The sequence below is a fragment of the Mandrillus leucophaeus genome, unplaced genomic scaffold (genome assembly GCF_000951045.1).
Source record: "Mandrillus leucophaeus isolate KB7577 unplaced genomic scaffold, Mleu.le_1.0 Scaffold276, whole genome shotgun sequence".
Taxonomy (NCBI): Eukaryota; Metazoa; Chordata; class Mammalia; order Primates; family Cercopithecidae; genus Mandrillus; species Mandrillus leucophaeus.
The window spans coordinates 2311371-2334878 of record NW_012102876.1 but is presented as its reverse complement, the minus strand read 5'-3'; positions in this window follow the sequence as shown (position 1 = coordinate 2334878).

Sequence of the window (23508 nt, the reverse complement as noted above, 5' to 3'; positions counted from 1 at the left end):
GAAAATCATAACACCTCAATCTTGGGGCAGAGGAATCAGAATCCTTTCCTGGCGTCTTTTGAATAGAAGTTTGTCAGAAAGCTTTCTTAATTTTCTGGTCATTAGCTGAAAGATATAAGCCTAGAATTGTTTATGGCTGTGTTCATAGGATTGCAGAAAAAGCATAATATTATAGGGAAGAACAGGCAAAACACAGAGGAAAGCATAGATGACACATGACACACTCTCTCAATCTCTCTCTCTCTCTCTCTGACACACACACACACACACACACACACACACACACACACACAGAGTAGGGTAAGGGGTGGGGGCTGAATTCAACCATTCCTGAGACATGCCCTGCCACCCTTTTTCTTTATTTAGTTTTAGTGGATTTCTATCACTTGCTATCAGAGTTCTGACTATTTTGATGAACATGTTAGTTTAGCAGCCAGAATCAGATACAGTGGTAAGTATACGGAGTTATCCTGAAATACATTTCATTGATTTCCAAAGTAAATATGAGTATGTAAGGAGGTATGTAAGGAGGGAAGCAGTAGGCACTCTGCAAATCAAATGCCAAATTTCAGTTTCTTTGAAATCGTTTAGCTTTGGGGAAGAGCTGGAGATGATTAGGACAGGGAGTTTGACTTATAAATAAGAAATGAGAAGGGAACAGTGGTACCCCTTACAGCACAGAAGTTATGTCTTGAAAAGGAATAAAAAGAATTAATTTAGATCTCAGGCATCCCACTTTTCATCTGCTCTCAGAAACGGATATGTGATTGAATACATTATAAAGTGATATACAGAATTTGCCCTTTTCATGTTGTAAGCAAGATGAGTTTATGGATGGATTTCTTCTCTATCAATTTAGGTAAAGAAAGACATCTTTTTTCTGTATCTTGTATCAGGAGAGTTCATCGACACTGTGGGATACCACTCTCCTTTGCTCCACAAACATCAGTTGATATTTTTCATCTTTCTTAACAGCATGAGAATGTCACTATACAGATAAACTCTCATATCTTGGTATCACTTAGGTAGACTTCTATATTTTAAAACCACATTGAATGTATTTGAGATTAATATGTCTCATTTCAAAATCTAAGTGCCATCATATTTTTGCTTTTATTATTAAGTGACACATGGGAATTATCCACATTTATCGGGTACATTGTGGTATTTCAATACATGTGAGTGCTGTCAGTTTTAAAGGTCAGTAATTTGCGAGCAATCAAGACAAGTGATGGTCCTGTGTGTACTCAGTGGAATTCTGAATTTTTGGAATGATCAACGTCTCAGTTTCTAGTTTGAGAGCTTGGTCTAATTTTCCCCTGACTAATGTACAAGTGGTATTTAACAGTTAACTCATCACCTGGTGGTGTATCAACTATACCTCCTATGTGTAACTGGTATAGAATGTGGCAGCAATATTTATTACCTAATGAGTTTTCCAGATTTTACATAGAAGGAAGCAGAGTAAGGTGTTTATTTTAGAGTGAAGACATCTATAATCTTACTCTAATTCGTTAATATGTACACTGGCCCTCTTTTTGTTGGAAAGGAGATTGATAAAAATTTTAAATAATTTTTGGTTATAGTGTTGGCATATTTTTTTAAAGACCCCCTCCCCACACCCATATGGATATGACCTAAATGACTGCATGGAGAAAATGTCTTTGCATAAACTGTGTCAAGCAGAGGTTGGCAACTTTTCAAAGCTGCGGATACCTCTTCTTCCCCCAGTGTCTGTTAATACCTGGTGTTGGCAGAGAGAGTTGCCCTAAAAAGGATGGTAGTGGGTGAGGAGTACTTTGTCCTACTGCACTTCTGAGATGAAGAGAAGAACAGTTGAGTATGACCTCGAAGAAAGCAAAATTGTGTTTAGAATGAATACTCACTCTTTCCTGGGAGGGGACGGTGAGAGGCACCAGGAGCTGTACAGAGTGATTGCATCTGTGCTGCTCTTCAGACAAAGCAGTTGTGCATTGTGGGCTCTTTCATGTCACCTTTGGCTGACCTTGGCAGAGACTAGTGATTTCCTTCTGTATTTTTAAACAGTTTTATTAATATATATTTTATGTATGACAAACTATACATAAAATGTAAAGTTTGGTAAATTTTGATATAAGTACCTACCCTTGAAACTATCACCACAATAAAGATAACGAGCAAAAGTATAAGCCCTAGAAATATTCTCACACAGCCCTCTCATTAGCTCCTCCCTGTTTCCCCTCTCTCCATCCCTAAGCAACCACCGATCTACTTCCTGTCCTTACAAGATTTTCATTTAATAGAATTTTATATAAATAGAATCATAAAGTATGTAGTCCTTTTTTGTCTGTCTTCTCTTACTTAAGGATAATTATTTTGACATCTATCCATATGTCAGCATGTATCCATAGTTCAGTCTTTTTCATACTGATTGGTATTCCATTGCATGTATACACCTAGTTTGTGTATCCATTCACTTATTGATGGATATTTAGGTTGTTTCCAGTTTTTGCTTATTACAGATAAAGCTGCTATGAATAGTTGTATACAAGCCTTTGTATGGACATACATTTTCATTTCTCTTGAATAAATACGTAGGAGTGAAATGTTGGGTCATATGGTAGGTGCATGTCTAACTTTTTCAGAAGCTGCCAACCTATTTTCCACAATTGTTGTACCATTTTACATTCCCACCAATAGCATATGAGGGTTCCAGTTCCTGCACCTCCTTGCCAGCTCTTAGAATGATCAATTTTATAATTTAAGCTTTCTAATAGGTGTTTAGTGGTATCTCATTGTAGTTTTAATTTGCATTTCCCAAACACTCCAATTAAATAACTCTTTCACACTGCATTCACGTTGAAGGTAGCCTTTGAAAGAGGCATTAAATGCCACTCTATGGAAGGTTCCTACCTGTGGAAACTAGAGGGGTAGAGAAAAATGATCTCAGAAAGAAAGTAGGTTAAGGAGTAGATGGCCCTTTGTTCTTCTAAGTGACCCTAGGCAAATTAATTCCTAGCTTATTTCTTCTTCGCTGAAGTTGTGCCGCAACCTTCATGGATTTATGTAGTGCTTTCTCCCTCTTTCTTTGTGCCTGTATCTCTCTGTCCCCCTCTTTCTTTCTCTTTTTATTATATTACCAGCTTATAAGGCATATGCAATTGTGGTAGCCTCATTACTTCCCACTTCACAGAATCACAACCAGTTCATAGCTGCATGAATGAGAATTAGAATGCTAATAAAGTTGCCATTGACTTCCTCCTCTCTGGAGAAGCAATCCTCTCCTACCCTAACATTGAGGTTCTCAAAGCTGAATTCAGAGATACATAAAGGGATGTCACTAATATATGAAGTTTGGGTTTAGACTCTGCTCCAACAATTCCATTTTCTGGAATGTTCTCACTGCATCAGTGCAGTATTTAGTAAGGTATTTGGGAAACACCCTGCCAGGCTGGGGTGCTGCAGCCCAGTCATGAATCCCTTGCTGTTTGTCATCTGCCCATTGTCAATTCCAGATCCTAGGAAAATGAAACATATTCTTCTTGCCAGCTTCTTGGTAATCTAATCTAAGCAGAAGACTTTGAAAAGCTCAATAACAATAAACCCTTATTCATGTCATCTCAGTTAATTAGGAAACAGCCATCAGGCTGACAAAGGTGTAGGCTGAAATTTACTTCTGCTTTAAAAAGGCTTTCTTTATACACAGTGAAAATTAATTGGGTAAACAGAATGTCAGGTGAATGAAGGTGGAAAGAAGCTGAAAAAGAGAGGCATTTAATTACTCTCATGATAAAAACAGCCCTTTACAAACAAATAAGAGCAATCTTAGAGTGGTGGAGAGTGGTAAGGACTGCCTGTTTAGAGCCCTGAGTGCCCATTTTGGCTTTTTCCTAACAAATGTGTCATTGAAGAGCACTGATTTTCCTTGCTTGTCCTCAGTTGATTCCTCCATAAAAGCAGAAGTTGTTCTCTAAAGCCTTTTATAACTTAATACAATGATAGCAATTGATGTGTTTAATTGAAAACAAACCCTGGTATTTCATTGTCAGGCAACTCATCCAAATATTGTAGTAGAAAGCCCTGTTCCCTTGTAGGATATCTCGATACAATCACTGCAACCTCAGAATGCCAGTCTGTTGGTCTCTCCCAGTGCCGGTCTGCTCTACTCACTTTGGCAGTGATCTTTCCAAAAGTCCATTCTAACCTTATCTCTTCCCTTTTGGTAGCTCTCAGCCCACAGGATGAAGTTCAAACTTTTTAGCAAAACAAATAAGAGCTTTCACAGTATCTCCCTACTTGGCCTCGTTCATCCTCCACATAGACTGTGGGTGCCAGCCATGATGGGATATGCGGTTCCCAGGATAATTACTGGCCCATCAGACTTAGTGTGTTTGCATATGCTGTGCCTGTTTACTTGGGAACAGCTACCAATCCTCCAAATCTGAGCTCAAGACACTGCTCTTCTGTAAAGTCTCCCTTGAGCTCCCGAGAGTTGCTGATTCCCTCATCCAGTGTTTCTGCCCGTTGCAGTCACGAGGTGGCAAGTTTGCCTCCTCCAGTAGATTGTGGATTCCCTAAGCACAGGGTTGTTTGTCATGTTCATCTTTGTATTTTTGAAATCTGGTATGGGATACAAATGTGTTTATTGCATGGATGAATGAAAACAGCATTTGAAAGTAATACAAAGGCAATTCTACAACTATTTCAAAATTGTGAAATTTCCTCATTTGAGATTGGCTTTCCACTGATAATTTGAATTAGTGAAGGGTACAGACATTTTAGACTTTCTAAGAATTATTATTTTTTTTTTGGAATTTGCAAAATCTGGTTTAACTAAGATCTGGCGAGGGGAGCACATTGTGAAAACACATATGCAGAGGAACCAAATCAATGCTAGACAAACAAGTATAAGTTTACAATATGATAGCATAACTACAAGTTTGAAGGCTCAAATTGAGTCCATCAGCTGTAAATACAATTTTATATTTGGCTCAAGTGACTGTTGAATATCAAGTGGTGTCGAGTTCCTCCAAAGCACCTAATGACCCCCCAGCCTTGGAAGGAGTTTCACCACAGTCTTAGAAAGTCCCACTCATTCCTTTAACTCTTTTGACCCTTGGGAGTCATTGCAACCCCAATACAAATGCCGGCCAGGGATTTCCAGTGGTTACAAGTTATTGCACAGACAGGTCTGTTCTAAGCCAGACTCTTACAGCTAAGGAGGTATGAGATTAGCCCTCAAATAGTGGTCTAGCATTAGCATGGTCTATAAAAGCATGTTAAGAAATAGATCCTCAGTGATTATGTACCAGCTACTAGTTACTATTAATCAGGAAGAATCTGCCTTGAAAATTGCATTTAGGATAAAGGGTGTAGTTGGTGAACCTCTGAGACTGGATGTAAAGAAAAATCACTTAGAAAGTGCCATTGGCAATTTTTAAAAATTCTGCTTCTGTTGGACCATGATAACAGAGGCTGGTTTGTCTCATGTTTTATTAAGCGGAATCACTGCCATGTTTCTGTACGTTATGAATTATAATTGATGCTTCTAGAAGTGGATGAGCTTCCTCAGAGTCTGTAAGCTTTTGGCCTCTGACAATGTTTAGGTAGAGGCTAGAGGCCATCTGATACCATTGCCGAAAAGGGAATTTATGCATTGGGTGGGGGGTCCTTTCAAGTTAAAGACGTACTTTGATCAGATGAACTTCTAGATTTATAGATTTATAGATGAGAAGAGTGAGGCTAAGAAAGGTGCTTCATATTTATTGAGCGAAATCCGGATTTCTCAATCTAGGCACTACTGATGTTTTGGACTGGGTAATCTTTTGTTGTCATGAGTCAGCCTATGTATTGTAGGATGGTTAGCATGATCCCTGGCCTCTACCTAGTAGATGCCAGTAGCACCCCCATCTTCTGTTGTGACAAAGGTCTCCAGATATCAACAAATATCCCCTGGGAGGCAAAATTGCCCTAGTGAGAACTACTAAATTAAATGAAAGAATTAATAAACATGTGAGGAAAACTGAGATTATTAATTCCATGCTTGAGTTTTTATTTTTGATTTTGGTGTTAAAATTAATTAGATTTAATAAACATACATTGCACATCTGCCTATGAAGCAATAAATAAAACAGTGTGCTACATACTGTGGAATTATGAAAAGTTGAGAAGAAATCCACTGTCTCTTTAAAACTCATATATCATGGGATGGAAAAGCAGTGTGGATAAAGCTGATGTAGCACAGTGGTAAACAGTGTACCACTAGGGAATGGAATGTAGTTAAGATCACAGAGTCTGGAACCAGAATGCCTGGGTTTCAAATACTATTTTCCATACACTCTAGTTTGTTTAACAGGAAGCTAAGTTACTTAATAGCCCCATGCCTCAGTCTTCTTATCTGTAGGATGTAAATGATAATCATGACTACATCACTATTGTAGTGAGGATTACATGAGTTAATAGATGGAACGTGTTTGGAGTGATGCCTGCTACATAAGACGGGCTATTAATATATTTTTTTGGTGAGTTAAAGATACTGTTCACTGAGAGATGTACAATTTTTTATAACCCACTAAGAAAGAAAAAATATTAACAATTGCAATTTAAAAAAGACTTATCAAGTATGACTCATCTTGATTTCAGAGATGTAAAAATATGAACAAAGTACATCTTAGATTTGATGTAATGCAAGGGTTTAGTAGTATCATGACTTTGTAGTAAGACTGTATTTGAAGTGCCACTTTCTAACTGAGTCATTTTGAATAAATTCTTGAACTTATTTGAGCTTGTATTCTTATCTGTGAAATGGAAATAATAATAGCGATCTCATATAAACTGTATTAGCAAAAACTAAGTGCTCAATACTTGGTAGCTATTACTGTGGATGTGGAGGCGTGGGACACTGGAAACCTAGTGCTTGGTATGTGAAGTGTTTAATAGTAGGCGCTAGTAGATAAGAGAATGATGTCTTCAAGAAAAGCATGAGTGTCCTCTGTCAGTTCTAGACAATAGGAAAGATTTCTCTTCCTTCTCCCCATTATTTCCTGAGTTCTTACTTAATTTATATGTCACTCTGAGTATGTGATGTTGTAGCTATAAGACACATGTCAACCAGGGTTGGCCAAGCTGAAGACTTACCTGTTAGATGGGAGAAAGACATATGTGAGTGCAGAGAAGGTGGGGGAGACCAACATTTATTTAGTGCCTTGACATGTCAGAAGTCATACTATGTGCATTGTTTGTTCCTCACAATAATGCTTTGAGGTGAATCTCATTTTTGCCATTTGCAGATGAGGTAACTGAGTTTCATAGAGGTCACACATGTAGGAAGAGGCAGAGTTGGATTTTCTGTTCAAGGTTTTCTGACTTTTAATGCTCAAAACTTTCCATAGTATGAGTAAAATATTTCCATAAGAATAGAAGACAGTAGCTAATTAAATGCTATGACATAGGAAGTGAGAAGAGTGAGAGTACTTTGAGTTGAACTGTCAGAGGATGCTACAATGAAGAGGGGACGTTAAAGAAAATATATGATTTAATTAGGCAGAAGAGAGAATCCTAACTTGTTCCCAAGCATTCCAAGTAGAGGGTGTTTTGAACAAAGGTCAGGATAAACATGACATATTAAGGGGTAGCAAGGAGGCTGAGCTGGCTGGACTAGAGAAACTGTTAGTTTAGGGAGTCCAAGGAGCATGTATCTCATGTTCTCCATACCTCTAACACCTAATACAATGATTAGCACATAGTAAGAGCTCCATAGTGATTGGTTAGGAAATACTATTAAATTAATAGTGGAAAATAAAGCTGAAGATGTGATTTAGGAACTCAATGTCAAGCTGACAAATTTGGACCTAGCCTATTGGTATTGCATGTTTTTGTACAAGGGAGTGGTAATATTTGTACTTACACAGTGTTGACTATAAGGTGCTCTTCCAAGTTCCTTCACCATAGTACTTTATTACTCTTCATAGCAAGCCTGTGAGCTAGAAACTGTCATATTCCACGCCATTTTTCAGATGGGAAACTGAGGTATAGGGAAGTTAGAAAACTTGTTCAAGGTCATATAGCTAGTAGGTGACGGAGCTGGGTTTTGATAAGTGGTCTGCTTTCTGTGTTCATACTCTTAACCACACATTATACATCCTCTTAGTAAAAATGGTTTCCTTAAGCTGTCTTTCTCCAGGGTCTATTTTCCAGGTTTCCTTAGCAACCTGTCAATTTATAAGTCAGTGGCATGAATGAGCACTTATATAAAGACCTGTGGCTTAAAGTTAAAAATTTCCTAATTTCTGTCTTCAATGTGTTTTTACCACTCCCTACCTCTGCCATGAGTTTTCCTTTTGCCTGACAAAAACAGGAAGAACACGGTAGTAATTAGCATTTTCTTAAGCATGTTAGCACTTTTTTTTTTTTTTTTGTAGGGTGAGAGTCTTGCTCTGTTGCTCAGACTGGAGTGCAGTGGCGCAATCTCGGCTTACTGCAATCTCCACCTCCCAGGTTCAAGCAATTCTCCTGCCTCAGCCTCCTGAGTAGCTGGGATTACAGGTGCACACCACAACATCTGACTAATTTCTTTTTTTTTTGTATTATAGTAGAGATGGGGTTTCACCATGTTGCCCAGGCTGGTCTTGAACTCCTGAGCTCAGGCAATCTGCCCGCCTCAGCCTCCCAAAGTGCTAGGATCACAGGCGTGAGCAACTGTGCCTGGCCACGTTAGCACTTTTATTAGGTAATTAGTGATAACAGATATTATCTAAAATCAGAGAAGCTTCCACCGCAAATGCGCCAAATTTATTATCATTTCTTATGCTGGTATTTAGATATTGTGAAATTTCTGAATCCAAATGGAAACTGATTTCTGAGGTCACATGTCATCTTGAAGGTGTGGGAACTAGACATTGAGTCTTTATCTGAATAGAATGGTATCTTAGAAAACCCAGAGCTTCCAGAAGATATGTGATGAGCAGAGCTGTGGCTGGCACGTAGCAGGTGTTTCATCATACTCATGTGTTAGATGAATGAGTACTACCATAGTATCATAAAAGGATCAGGAATTTAGACCTAGCTGTGGATTTCAAAACTATCCCCTGAATCTATAGGCTGTGTGACCTTGGACAAGTTATGTCATCCTTCTGACATTTGGTCAATGGAGAGAACAATAACTACCTTACAGAGTGGTGGGGGAGGATTTAATGAATCAAAATCAGATCACTGTATACAAGTCACCCAATAAACTGGTATGGAAACATTAGAATTAATTTTTTTTAGTTCTCTGTCAGAGCAAACCTCAGTACCTCTCTTTTTTGCTATATAGCCAGTGCCAAAACAGTAGTTGCCACTCTATTATTGCACCTTAGTAATCTAACATATAATATTCTACATGCCACAATAAACTGACTAGGTATGTAAGGGGTATACACCTAATTGTTTCTGCTACTGTTAGTTATTCTTTGGGGAAACATTTTATTATATCAACATATGACAGAAGTGCATGACAGAAGTTTTGTTTTTATTGGTGTATGATGAAAATGGTATTCTATTTCTAATCTTTGGAAATTTTGACAAATCCTGTGCTTAAACAAAAGGGAGAAGGCAGCGTGCAAAAATGGGGAATGAACAGTATTAGGAAGCAGATTCAGTTATTTCATCTATAGCTGGTAGAACCAAGACAATTGAAAGAGACCGTAAAATGTAACATGGTTCAGGTGTTCAAATCCCAGCTCTGCTATGTATTAGCCATGAAGCCCAAGCTCAACCTTTTACAGAATGAATGTGAAAATTAAGCAACTAATATAATGTTTGACACATGGTGGGAAATTCTCAATGGCGGTTCCAGTTGTCTCTTAAATCAGAACACATTTAGTATTTTAATCATTCACTCAACATGGAGACTCCACAGATACCTGTCAATAAAGAGGCCAAAATGTTGTATGAAATGGGCTAGAAAAATAGGCAGAGGCCAGATCATGGTGACCCTTGAAAAGCATGATTTTCTGGGGGTAATGGGAGTAATTGAAGGATTTTTAGGGAGGAAGTGATATAAAGCTATTAATTTTTTCAACTTATTTACACAATTACCAGTGTTCCTCTCTCTCCCCTCCTGCCTTTTCTCAGACTTTCTTCTCACATTTTTATAGTATTCTATAAATTTGTTAAACTTTAATTCTCATTAGTTAATTTGATCCCCAAAGCAACATAATGGTATATGTATTATTACTACCCTAGTTTTACCAGTTTAAAAACAGAGGCTTGTAGTTTGCCAAGACAAAAGATAGGGCAAACTGTGCAAGCCTGTGGTTTTTGTTCTGTTGCCCAGGCTGGAGTGCGGTGGTGCGATCTCAGTTCACTGCAACCTCCACCTCCCAGGTTCAAGTGAGTCTCCTGCCTCAGTCTTCCAAGTAGCTGGGATTACAGGCATGTGCACCATGCCCAGCTAATTTTTGTATTTTTAGTAGAGATAAGGTTTCACCATATTGGCCAGCCTGGTCTCAAACTCATGACCTTAGGTGATACGCCTGCCTTGTCCTCCCAAAGTGCCTGGGATTACAGGCATGAGCCATAGCACCTGGCCTAGCCTATGGTTTTTAATTGGTAAAATGAGAGCAACAGAGCCAGACCTTGTCTCAAAACCACCACCACCACCACCACCACCACCACCACCACCAGCACCAACAACAAAACCCTCACAAAAAACCAAAGATGACATAGCTAGTAAGAGGTGGAACATAGACTTGAACGAAAATCATAGTATTCCAAGTTCTGCACTGTTTTTTCTGTATTCCACCACCATGATAGGAAAATAAAAACCAATATGGAAACTGTGTGTCATCTACTCACCAGGGAAAAATATAGAATAGCTCTAAATGCCTTGCTTCCAGGACATAAAAATAAGCATTAGACTTGGAATAACCTTATTTTGTTTCAGTACTATTTATTCAGTGATTATTCTCTAGGTGTCTTCCTGATGGCTATCATTTGATTTACAAACCCACTGAAAAAAGAAGTCATTTCAAACTGTTATTATTTTGGAAAATATCGCTGTGTTTTAACCTTGCCAATTTTGTCCCTAGCCCAATGCCTTTAAGAATGTATATGTTCTAGAACTATACCTTTTGTAGACTGTTTCTGCTCAGTTTAGCATCACTACTAATTCCTGGTTAGTTTTTCATAGGGTTTATTGTATAGAAATAACTTATATATTGGTAGCTATAGTTCAGTTTCAACTCTCCATCTATGCTATTAGAACTGGATAAAAACCTCTGGAATTGTTGAGTCCAGTCACCTCATTTTACAGTTGGAGACACTGAAGCTTAAACAGGGGAGTAGAATAACTCAGGGTATGGAAGGGAGGTTGTGGCAGAATTGAGAATCTAATGCAAATGACTTGGTCCCTGGTTACCCTTGTTACCCTAAGTTTGGGCTTAGTAAAACCTGGGGGTTGTTAGAAATGCAGAATTTGAGGTCCCACTCCAGAATTCTGAATCATAATCTGAACTGTAGAATTGTAGCAAGATACCCAGGTGATTTGTATGCACATTGAAGTTTAAGAAGCACTGTTTTAAATTACATTGGGTTTTTGTTTGTGTAGGTGTTTGCAGGTGTGTGTGTGTGTGTGTTCAGGTGAGGGCAAAGGACATTCAGGGTGGGAGAAGAGGAAGATAGGAGAAGGGAAAGAGAGGGAGAGGGGAGAAAGTATGGGCTGGGGGTAATGAAATGCTCCTATGATGTTCTTTAAACACTTGATAAAACACTTGATCAGGAGTGAGCTTTAAGAGGGATAATAATCTACTGGGCATCTCTACATAGAAGGTAGATAAAGCATGGAGGGGACTTTCCAGAGAGTAGGAAGTAAATACTGTTATAATATTTAGAAGCTAGCTGATCCAGCTTAAAGAGCCATCAAGGAAAGGCCAGAAATTAGCATGAGGACCTCAGGATCACAGAAGCCAAGGATAAGTGTTTTTAGTTATTTGGCTAATACTGTCAGATAACAAAGAAAGATTAGAGAGAGAAAAACTGAAAATTCCCTCTTGTGTTTGATAGCCAATAGGCCACTGAAAGTTTGGCTAGGAGCCCCAGCTAAAAACTGTGTCATCCTTATTCTTGAGCCTTTCATTGGACAGCTGTGTCAAATACAAACCTCACACCATTCTTGATGTTGATGGTAGAACCTTGTACCAGTAAATGCCTCATCTGCCATGCTTTGCTGCAGCCTGCTCCTGGCCTCTGTCCTACCTCTCTTAGTCTCTCAATTCTTACCTCTTGACTTGTTTGTTGGTTGCTGGACTCTACTTCCCATCTGAGTCTTTACCTGTTCCTTTGTATGTTCTCTCCTTTAGACCACCAGTGCCTCTTAGCTTACTTATTGCTTGGACTAATTTCCACAAGATTGTTTGTATTACTCTCAACTCCAAGCACATATTCCTAGAGTTGAAATTATTCTAGCTATTAAATTACAACATAAAATAACTGGGGCCACCAAACTGTTTACATCTCAGTTTAATGTTAGAACATCTTCCTTCTTAGAGTAAGTAGATTATGGTTTAAAATAAGCTCTGGGGAGCAGATGGGCTTCTAGAAAGAAGTCCAGATTTGCCCTTGGTGACAATGCTTAGTTGATATATCAGGAGGGAAGTATTACAAACTTTAGCCATTTACTCCAACACAATTGCCTATGCAGAATTTTTAATGTGATTTTTCAGTATCAGCACAATTCTGGAAAGAAATTGAAAATATTTTACAATTTTTAAAAACATTGGTAGAATTTAGATTTCTAATTACTACTTTAAAAACAGATTTATTGAAAGTTATGGTGTAAAGTTTCCAATTGCTGACTTCCTTTTTTTAGGCTGGATTGCCTGAAATTGGCAACAGTAGTGATTTACTGATGTCAAAAACATTGCAAAACTGAAAAGTCAGGAGGAGGAAAGGTATCAAAAACAGGTGATAATAACCAAATAAAGCCACATTCATTGGTGCCAGCTAAAAACAATACTTCTTTGTGCTAGGCACTTACTGGGTTCCTTTACAGGAAGGAAACCAAAATATTTCATTGAAACTACCTTTGCAAAAAGTATGACAGTGAGAGAAATCTAACATAGCTGACTCCATTTTGCTTCTAACCTCACAAGCTGTCTTTGGCATCAGGCCATCTAGCTACGGGAAGAACTGAGTTTATAGTTTAACTTTAAAGCAAAGATGATAGCCCCTTCTCCAAACCAGCCTCCTCTAGGGATTGAAACTGCCTGTGTAAGACTACTGAAAGGCAATAAGGTTAGGATTATGGGAGGGCTCTGAATTCTGCCAAGATAGCATAAACATACCCAACCATTGTTCCCTAGCTTGCTTTTCTATAATTCCTTACTGCTCAGGAGTCATGTACCTGGAGTTCACAAGATGTGTAACTTCTTCAATTGCTCTAATAAATAATATCACTACTGTCAAAACCTATGATTAGTCTTTTAGATATTTTTCAGACTTTTACATTCAATTGGACCAACTGATGCCATCCAGGCTTGGACTCATATCCAGAGGCTGACTCAGCATGCAAAAACAGTTTGGAAACTTCCATGATTTAATCCCCAACCAATCAGCAGTACCCATTTCCTAGCCCCTTCCATGCCAAATTATCCTTAAAAATCCTAGCCTTGCAGCTCTCAAGAAAATGGATTTGAGAAACGTGTCCTGTCCTTCTGCTCAACTGCCTTGCAGTAACTAAACTCCTTCTCTGCTGCAACATCACTATCTCAGTGCATTGACTATTTGTGCAGCAGGCAAGAAGAACCCAGTTTGGGGATTATATCAGCCCAAAATATTTTTCTTGACATAGTTCAAAACGACAATTAAGAAGGGCTGTAAATAAAAGACTAGCTAAGAAGCTGTCTTTTGTCAGGGGAGATTTGCATCTGTAGAGAAAATCTGCATTGATACAGCCAGGTTTTCTCCGAGGGCCTTGTTGGATCCAGGAAAGATTAACTGAGAGTCTGACACCTTAAAATATCTGAAAGAAACATTCACCACCTATTAACTCTGAGGTTTCATCTACATAATAAGACCACCCTTGCTAGCCAGGCCTCCTTTTTTTGTCCCCTTCCCATAACCTGTTTTTCCACCATAACTGTTTTGCCATGATACAAGTTCCATTCTTTGACCTGTTGTCCAAAACACACTCAGGATGGCTAAAATAGTAGAAAGGAGTGATTTACTGGTGATATTAGTTTGCAAACTTGGAAGAGATAGCCTCTGGACTGAAGGTGCTCTTTCTTTGAAGAGGGGAAGGACAGGTTGAGTTCTATGCGTCACAGGGCCTGTATCACAGTGGAGTTATAAATATTCAGCATGTTTGGGGGGAATATTACACGTATTTATGGGATGATGTCAAGTAGATTTGCAATGGGTAAACATATGTAACATACATCCCATATTCACTTTGAGGTCAGGAGAGGGGATAGTTTAGCATTAAAATTAGATTGAATTTACCTATTTACATCAAAAGGTGAATTATAGAACACAAAGACAGTTTGTGCACACCCTCTATAAGGTGACTCAAACTGGCTTAAGGTTTGCAATTGCTTATCAATAAAGAATGTTTGTACGGCTGGCCCTCAGTTCAATCATACTTGTAGTGATCTGGGTTGTAAATCAGGTCTGATGAGTTGTCTGATAGCTCCTATTGTTAGATAATTTAACAGGAATGCAGTTTTTCTCGTAGCCCTAGAAATTTAAGGAGTTGCCATGCTAGCTGCCCTGAAGCCTGGATCTGTAGGTGACTTTTGTTTTTTTAACCTTAAGGTCTGTCTTAGTTGACAAGGGGGCATTTATTTTTGTTTCTCAGATAACAAAACTGAAGATGGTACATAAGCTTCTAAATCCCATTGAAGAGTGGACTAATTACTCTTTAGGTCTTCCCATACACACTAGTAAGTTTCCATATCTTTGCTCTTATTAATCTGCCTTTTGTCAGTTGATTTTCGGCAAACCTTCTGAGAGTGAAGAGGAAATTTTCCCTTGGTTTCTATGACACATTAAATTACCTCTTTAAGTCCTCCTGACAACTGTATGGAGTGGATATTATTATCTCCACTTTGGAGATAAGTCTCAGCAAAGTTATTATACCTAGCTCATTTGTAGCAAGAGACAAGATATAAACTCAGTATGCATTGATTCTGCATATAATGGGAAATTTTAAAACCTGGCTTAGAGTTACTGGAAAAAAGTACTATAAAGGAGTGTTTTCATATTTCCTTTATAAAATGTTATAAAGCAGATGCCTATCATATTTCACCAGAGGTAAAGTAGTTCTAAATCTTATTGAAAGACAAAGTTGCAAGATTGAGCCTTGAAGCTAGACAGTTCTAGGTGACAAAAGAGACTTTCTAGCTCCTGGGCCAGCTGGATCTGCTCTCAGTTCTGTACTTTTGCTTATGCTTAAATAGCTGTTCAGTAAACCTGCAATATTTCTCTACCCTGCTCTCCATCTGTACATCCAGTCACCATTTGTAATGACTGCCCTTCTCAAGGTTATCTCTGAGGCCACTTAGACGCCATAAGCCTCAGCTTCTCCATCGGCCATTTAGGAATAATAGAACTAACACATAAGGTCATTCAGTGTTTGAATAGCATAAAGCTACAAGTTATGTGGTAATTTTGATAATGAGTGAAGGAAAAATATAAAACATTGAAGATAGTGGCTAGCCTTGAAATCCCACCAGAAAACTTGCTCATAATTTTTTAAAACCAAATATTGTTTTATTAAATGAAAACAATTTATATGTGTTAGGCAAATTCAAAGACCAAAAATGAAAAGAAAGTAGCTGAAACTAAAGGAAAGCTGGCTTTCTGAAAGACATACAAAAAAGTCTGTTTAAAACTGTTTTACAAATGACTAACAAATTCACTGAGTTTCATAACTGTTTCTCTTATTTGTGCAGATAGCTCTTAGTATAAGTGAGGCAACTCAATAATGAGGGACATTTGAGACATTTTAGGTTACCCAGCTACATTTTAGATCTTATCAGTTCTCTTATCTAGTTAGCTTATGTTTCTCTTGAAGCAGTGATTACAAACATTTTAACAGAATCTCTCTGTGTGATATTATAAAATATAAGTTTGGTTTTTGAATCTATGTCCTGGCATACAACTTGTAAATCCTTAGAAACTCCAAAATGATGTCTTTTTGAATGCTATTCCTAGACTGATGGCTGACAGCCCATAGGTAGGTTCAAGATGGGCAGGTAAAACCAAGGCATGATTAGAGGGTTGGGACTTTTAGCCCCATCCCCTCTTCCTCCATTGAGTGGAGAGAGTTTGAAGGTTGAATTGATCACCAATGACCAACAATTTAATCACTCTCACCTACATAATAAATCTTCCACAAAAAATGCAAAGGGATTGGGTTTGGAGAACTTCCTGATAGCTGAACACTTAGAGGATTCTGGAGGGTAGTGAACCTTGGGAGGGCATGTAGGCTTCAAAACCCTTCCACCATACCTCACCGTACGTGTATCTTCGTCTACATTCTTTGTAATATCTTATTAATAAACCAGTAAATATGTTTCCTTGAGTTCTGTGAGCTTTAGCAAATTAATGAAACCAAGAGAGGGGGTTGTGGTGTCAGAAGTGTTCAAACCAGAGAGACTCCATCTTGAATAGGGGCTGGTAAAATAAGGCTGAGACCTACTGGGCTGCATTTGCAGGTTATTAGGCATTCTAAGTCACAGGATGAGATAGGAGGTCAGCACAAGATACAGGTCATAAAGACCTTGCTGACAAAACAGGTTGTAGTTAAGAAGCAGCCAAAATCCACCAAAACAAAGATGGCTATGAAAGTGACCTTTGGTTGTCCTCACTGCTCATTATATGCTAATTATAATACATTCCCATGCTAAAAGACCTCCAACCAGTACCGTGACAGTTTAGAAATGCCATGGCAATGTCAGGAAGTTACACTTTGTGGTCTAAAAAGGGGAGTGTCATGGTTAATATTGAGTGTCAACTTGACTGGATTGAAGGATGGAAAGTATTGTTCCTGAGTGTGTCTGTGAGGGTGGTGTTGTCACAAGATCCTTGGAGTGTCACTTCACCAACTGGAAACCTCTGTGGCCAGCAGCACCTTCGGCCTGAGTATTGCTGGTGCCTGCTAGGCTTGTTCCACCCATTTGTTCAGGCAGGCTGTGCTCAGCTTGTGCTGCTGGCCCAGATCCCACACCTTCCAAGGGTGAGCCAGGCATGGAGCAGTGAGGGGCGAGTGTATGAGCAGGCATGGGGTCTGGCTGCTGTGCACAGCCAGGCATACCAGCTGCTATGGTGGAGTGGGCAGCTCCAGGCACCAACACAGGTGCTGGCTCTGTGTGAGGTTGCAGCTGGACCAGATGTACCACATGTGGCTTCCACTGTGGGCACCTGCGTCTGGAGAAGGGGGATTCAGTGGTTCCCAGAAGCTTGGAAACACCAGGAACCATAGAGCCCAAAGAGGGTTTCACAGCCCTCGCTCAGGGAGCCCCTAGGTCTGGTCTCTGAAGGGTTGCAGCTCTTCTTTCCTTCTCATTGCCTGCAACATGGTGAGTGGTTGGTGGTGGGGGCATGTTTCAGCTGTTTGTGTTACAGCTCTTTCAGTCCCATCATTTGGTAGGTTTGAAATTATTGTCCTTGTACAGGAAGAATGAGGTAAGCAGACAACTGGAGGGTGAGCAAGATGCAGAAGAACTTCACTGAGTGACAGAAAAGTTCTCAGGAGACCCACAATGGGTAGCTCCTTTGTGCAGGCAGGTCATCCCAATGAGTGCCCAGCTCTCAGTAGAGAAGAGACCTGCATTGGGTAGCTCTTTCCAAAGGCAGGTTGTCCTGAGGAGTCAAGAAGACCTGAAGTGGGTAGCTCCTTCCCACAGCCGGTAGTCCCAGTGTCTGCTTAAGTCTGGCTGAGTCTGAGGTTTTTATGGGCTCAGAAGGGAGGAGGTGTGTGCTGATTGGTTCATGGATGGCCATAGGCAGGCCTGAAAAAAGCACCATAAATTCTTACTCCCAGCCATGAACTACACCCTGAACTGACAGCCTGGATCCCAGGCTTCAGGCTGTCTCTGGTTTGAAGGTAGAATTTCACCAGGGATCCACCCCGTCTGCCTCGTGCCATCAACATGCTGTCCATGGTGCCCAGGATGTGCCGAGAGGCACCCGTAGGCCTGTGCTGAGCCACCCTCAACCCCTCCCAGCCTCATTCCTGTGCTTATGGGCACCCAAAGTCCAGAGGGGGCTGAGTTGTCAGGGGGCTGGCATGTCAGTGCCACCCTGAACTCACACACATGCAGCCCATGTGTGACAGTGCCACAACTTTGCTCCATCCCAGAGCCCAGAGTGGGAAGAGGCCAGGGAGTAGGAGCAGGCACTTTCAAGCCTGTGGGGACAGGGGACTTCCTGGGCCCCTGAGAGTGTAGAGATGCCGGAGTCCAGCACCACTGCTGGGTGGTTTCAGCTGCACCTGGGAGCACAGGGCTCCTGCCCCTCCAATGAAGGACAAGACTCGGCTGTTCCTGGCTCCTGCAGGCCAGCAGAGCATGTAGCCTCAGCCATGCCTCCCTGGCTTAGCTGGTGTCTTCACAGAGGCGCCTCCAGACCAGCTGCCACTGCCATCATTGCCAAAGGAGATTAAAATTTGAGTCAGTGGACTGGGAGAGGCAGACCTGCCCTTAATCTGGGTAGGTACCATCTAATCAGCTGCCAGTATGGCTAGGATAAAGAATGCAAAAGAAGATGGAAAGAGCAGACTTGCTGAGTCATCTGGCCTTCATTTTCTCCCATGCTGGATGCTTCTTGTCTCAAACATCATATGCCAAGTTTTTCAGCTTTTGGACTCTTGGGCTTATACCATTGGTTTTCCAGGGGAGCTTGGGCCTTAAGTCATAGAGTAAAGGCTGCACTGTTAGATTCCCTGGTTTTGAGATTTTGGGACTTGGACTGGCTTCCTTGATCCTCAGCTTGCAGATGGCCTATTGTGGAACTTCACCTTGTGATCATGTGAGTCAATACTCCTAATAAACTCTCCTTTATATATTCATCTATCCTATTAGTTCTGTCCCTCTAGAGAATCCTGAGTAATACAGGGAGGAACCCTATAAGGTCTAAGAAGGGGAATTCTAGGAATTGCCCACCCCTTTCCTGGAAAACTCATGAATAATCCACCCCTTGTTTAGCATATAATCAAGAATTAACTCTAAGTATACTTAGTTGAGCAGTCTATGCTGCTCATGCTCTGCCTATGGAGTAGTCATTGTTTTATTCCTTTACTTTGTTAGTAAACTTGCTCACACTTTATAGATTTGCCTTGAATTCTTTCTTGTATATGATCCAAGAATCTCCTCTCAGTGTCTACATTGGGACCCATTTCTAGTAACAATGGGAACCCCAACTTGAAGCTAATATGTCAGAAGTTCCAGCAGCCTGGACTTACAACTGATAGGGAGGGGCTTGGTCTTATTGTGCTAAGTCCTCAACCCTTGGGATCTGAGACCATCTCCAGGTAGGTAGTGTTGGAATGGAATTGGAAGACACCTAGCTGGTGTTTGCAGAGGAATTGCTTACTTGCTTTGTTTATGGGGACCTGTACACATTTAGTCACAGAAGTCATCTGTTGATTGTTGTGGTGTGAGAGAAGAGAGGAAAGATTGGAGACTTTTACTCTCACTATGCTTGACTCTCTATAATTATAATTTATTTAATAAATAGTTATTTAGTACTTTGTAAATATAGCACTTGATATTCAAAACTGCATACAATGTGATAATTCACACTGCAAAATTAAATAATTCTAACTTTATTGAATAATTCAAACTTGAAGCATTTGGAATATCAAATTATTCTGAGCCTTGGGAGCAATGCAGGTATGCAGCCTGAGTTTTGTGGCATGAAGCTGCAACTTCTGCATTTTTTTTCTTTAAACAATTAGGAAGACCAAATGGCACCAGAGGTAAAACCTCCTTAAATTATTACACCTCTTCATGGAGTAATAAAGTAATCTTTATTGGAATGTGGTAATCTGTAACTAATCAAATTGCTGTAAAATATTGTGGTCTCATGTAGAAAACACAATCCTGTTACAGTTTGTCTCTGCCCATGTAAGTGTAATTTTAGCTTCTCCATTTGGGAATGCTGACCTTATTCATTTGGAGTCAGTGTTTCCTGGATGGCAATTTTCAAGCTTTGTGCTTGAATAAATTATATATGTAATCATATTTTCTAACCCTCACTACTTAAAGTTAACAACACAAAATTTGTCTTTTACATGGGCTCAGTTTCCTATGTAAGTCTCATGAGATCAGAGACTGTGTTTTATCCAGGTTTTTCGTATTGAGACAACAGAGGGAGTGGTGGCTTAAGAGGCAAAAAATAATATATGTAATTTTGGGTTTCTTAGAGACTCTGTGTTAAGTAAGACATAAATGACAAATCAGGCAAGACCTGAGATATTTTTGTATTCTTTTAGGTACTATGTGTCAAATGGAGAAAGTTGTTAGCACATGATGGATGTTGGAGATTTAAATTTCCCTCCAGGGCCATAGTAGACTCTGGCTTTAATTGCTGCTAAAATAGGTGCAAGTTTTTATAGTCATCTCACTATGTAGATACACTCTTACTTTGGTTAAAGCTTCACAACTAGGCCATAACAAATAGGCAATGAATAATGAAGACAGCTAAAACAGGATTTGATGGAAAGGCCTAGGAAGGGTTGGTATAAGAAACAGACTTGGGAAAGTAATAGGCAGGTACGGGGGAAACTGATACCCCAAAATATGGTGATTTGACACGTGAAACTTAAGAAGTCAAGGTGTCTCCGACTCCTCACCATCTCTCCTGAAGGACAGAATAAAGTCGTTCTCTGAAGTTTCTTTACCTGCCTAAAGTTCAGATCCACCAAGGAGAACAATCATTTTTTTCTCCCCTTCCTGTTATGTCATTGCCTGTTGCAGAAAGACCAAGAATGCAATCACACTTGAACAGACCCTTTCAGGAGATGGTGTCTGTCTCTTAGGATCATTCAAATTCCAAAGAAAACGATTTACAAGTTGATCTCTGTTCCCTTATCCGTTTGTTTTCCCTAGTAATTATTTGTTGGTCCTCAAGAGTATTACTCACTTTACCCCATTCCATAACCCATTTTTCCAGGATCCGAGCCCACATTCTTTCTGTAACCTTAAGATGGTATATAAGCTTCTCTTCCCCCCAGGGAGTGAGCAATCATTCTGATTTTCCCCTGCGTACACATTAATACATTTATTTGCCTTTTCTCTCAATCTGCCTTTTGTGAGCTGATTTCTCAGCAAAACTTCATATGGTGAAGGGAACATTTCTATCTTAGCCCCCACAGTTTTGGTGCTGGTAGCAGGATACCAGATCTATACTCTTTTAGAAGCTCTAATGAAGGAAACCCAGGATCTGACCAGCCCACGTAAGTATAAAACTTTCTTACCAACCAGGGTCCTGACCTCTTTCTCTGTGATATCTGGTCAAGCAGATGGTAAAAATCTCTTTTTCCTCCGCAAGTTTTAGATAATGGGAGAAAAGGATTTACGTAACCAGTCTTGGGTGTAGTGACGCTGATGTGTTTCTTGGTACTTTTGGTATGAATATTCATATTATTTGATTCCTTTCCTCCTAGAAATACCCTTTTCCTCTGTCTTTGTGTTTGTGTTGTTTTGTCATGAAGAGGAATACTGAATGAGAGTCCCCCTTTGTCTTTTTTTGTGTCCCTGAGAATTTGACTTGTGACCAAGTGGAAGCATTCTCTCGTGGTCTCTGTCATCTGGGAAGTGTGGTTTTTATTTTTTATTTCTTATCCCTAATGGTGAGCAATTCAAGAGGTGTGATTTTTAGATCATGCCAGGTGGCCAGTCTGAAAATGACTGGGAATCTGAGACAAATAAACACACTTTTTGTTCTGAATGTATTAAGCTCTTGGGAGAGTTAGTTTTACTAAGAAGTCTCATTTGTAAAAGGCTTTTGTTGTCTCAGTACTCTTGTTGTCTGATAAGTCTGTGGTAACAGGAGTCTTGCTATCCCAGCCTATTCTTGGAGGTAATTGTTTTTGGGAAAGATCTTATGAGATTGCTGCTTCTACACCCTCTCCAGGAAACAATTCTAAACCTAAAAAATCATATCCTGGGCTTTCCACGAGGAGGCTAATAGATCAAGTCACTGTTGGAATAAGCACAGCATTAAAAATTCTAATTGTCAATGGCCAGAAGATAGTTCATTTAAATTAAAAATACTTCTAAATTAAGAAGAAAATAATTTAAAAAGCTCTTATTCTAAATTATGCCTTTTCTATAGTTATTTAAAAGATCAAATAAAAAAGATAACAGTGTCATGGCTAGCTTTAAAAATTCTCTTGACTAAATTGAAGAACAAAAATCTGACCTAAAACAAAGTTAAAATCCTTCATAAACTCAAGCTGCCTTCTTTCAATAGAGATTCACAATGTGGGCTGCTCTATCTTGTAGTTCACTAGTTAAAGCTCTGTGCTTTCACGATTGTGGCCTGGGTTTGATTCGCAGTCAGGCAATTAGGCTTTTTAAGTTTTATATTTGTGTAACTTTTGACTTTGTGGGGCCCTATAATAATTTACTGATCCTTTTCCCTTGCATGGGCAGTTTTTACTTTCTTGTTTCCTTCTCTGTAGGGACATAAAAGGCTTTTGGTCCTTTGTGTGTAGATGGTCAACCAAGACGCTGAGACCCTAGAAAACATGGCCAGAGGGATGTGGGCCATACCCCATTTGCAGCTGGTGAAATTTTCCTTTCTTCAAGCTGTCTTCAGATGGTTCTGTATCTTGTGAAGACTGTCTTACACTTCTTTGGTGATGACTTGTGCATCCTTGGTTAAATCATAATCTTGGTTAAGACGTATTGGTTTCACTTGGGAAGGCAGCTTAGGTATAACGTTCAAAAGTCAGAAATACCTATTGTTTGTCCCGACTAAAATCTGATAATAAGAGAATTAAAGGTGTTTTTAAAAAGAGCTTTATGGTCAGAAATTAGCTTAATTAAGAGCTGATATTCAAGCCATGTACACACACACACACACACACACACACACACACACACACATACATTTTAAAGATCTTTCTGTTTTTATCTTTTTACTGTTAAGATTTTTTTTCAGTCAACTAAACTCCTTCAACTTTTAAAAATTATGTGCTTGATCCCTCTAGTCATTTACTTTCTTAAATTGTTCTCCCATTTACTTCTACTTCCTACTCTTTTTTTGTTTTTGCTGTCTTAAATATTACATGAAGGGATCTAATATTTCAGATCCTTTTCAGTGGCTCATGCTTGCAATCCCAGTGACTTAGGTGGCTGAGGCAGGAGGATTATCTGAGCCCAGGAGGTGAAGTCCAGCCTGGGCAGCATAGTGAGACTGTCTCTACAAAAAAAAAACAAAAGAAAGAAATTAGCCAGACGTAGTGGCACATGCCTGTAGTCTCAGCTACTTGGGAGGCTGAGGTAGAAAAATCACTTGAGCTTGGGAAGTTGAGGCTGTAGT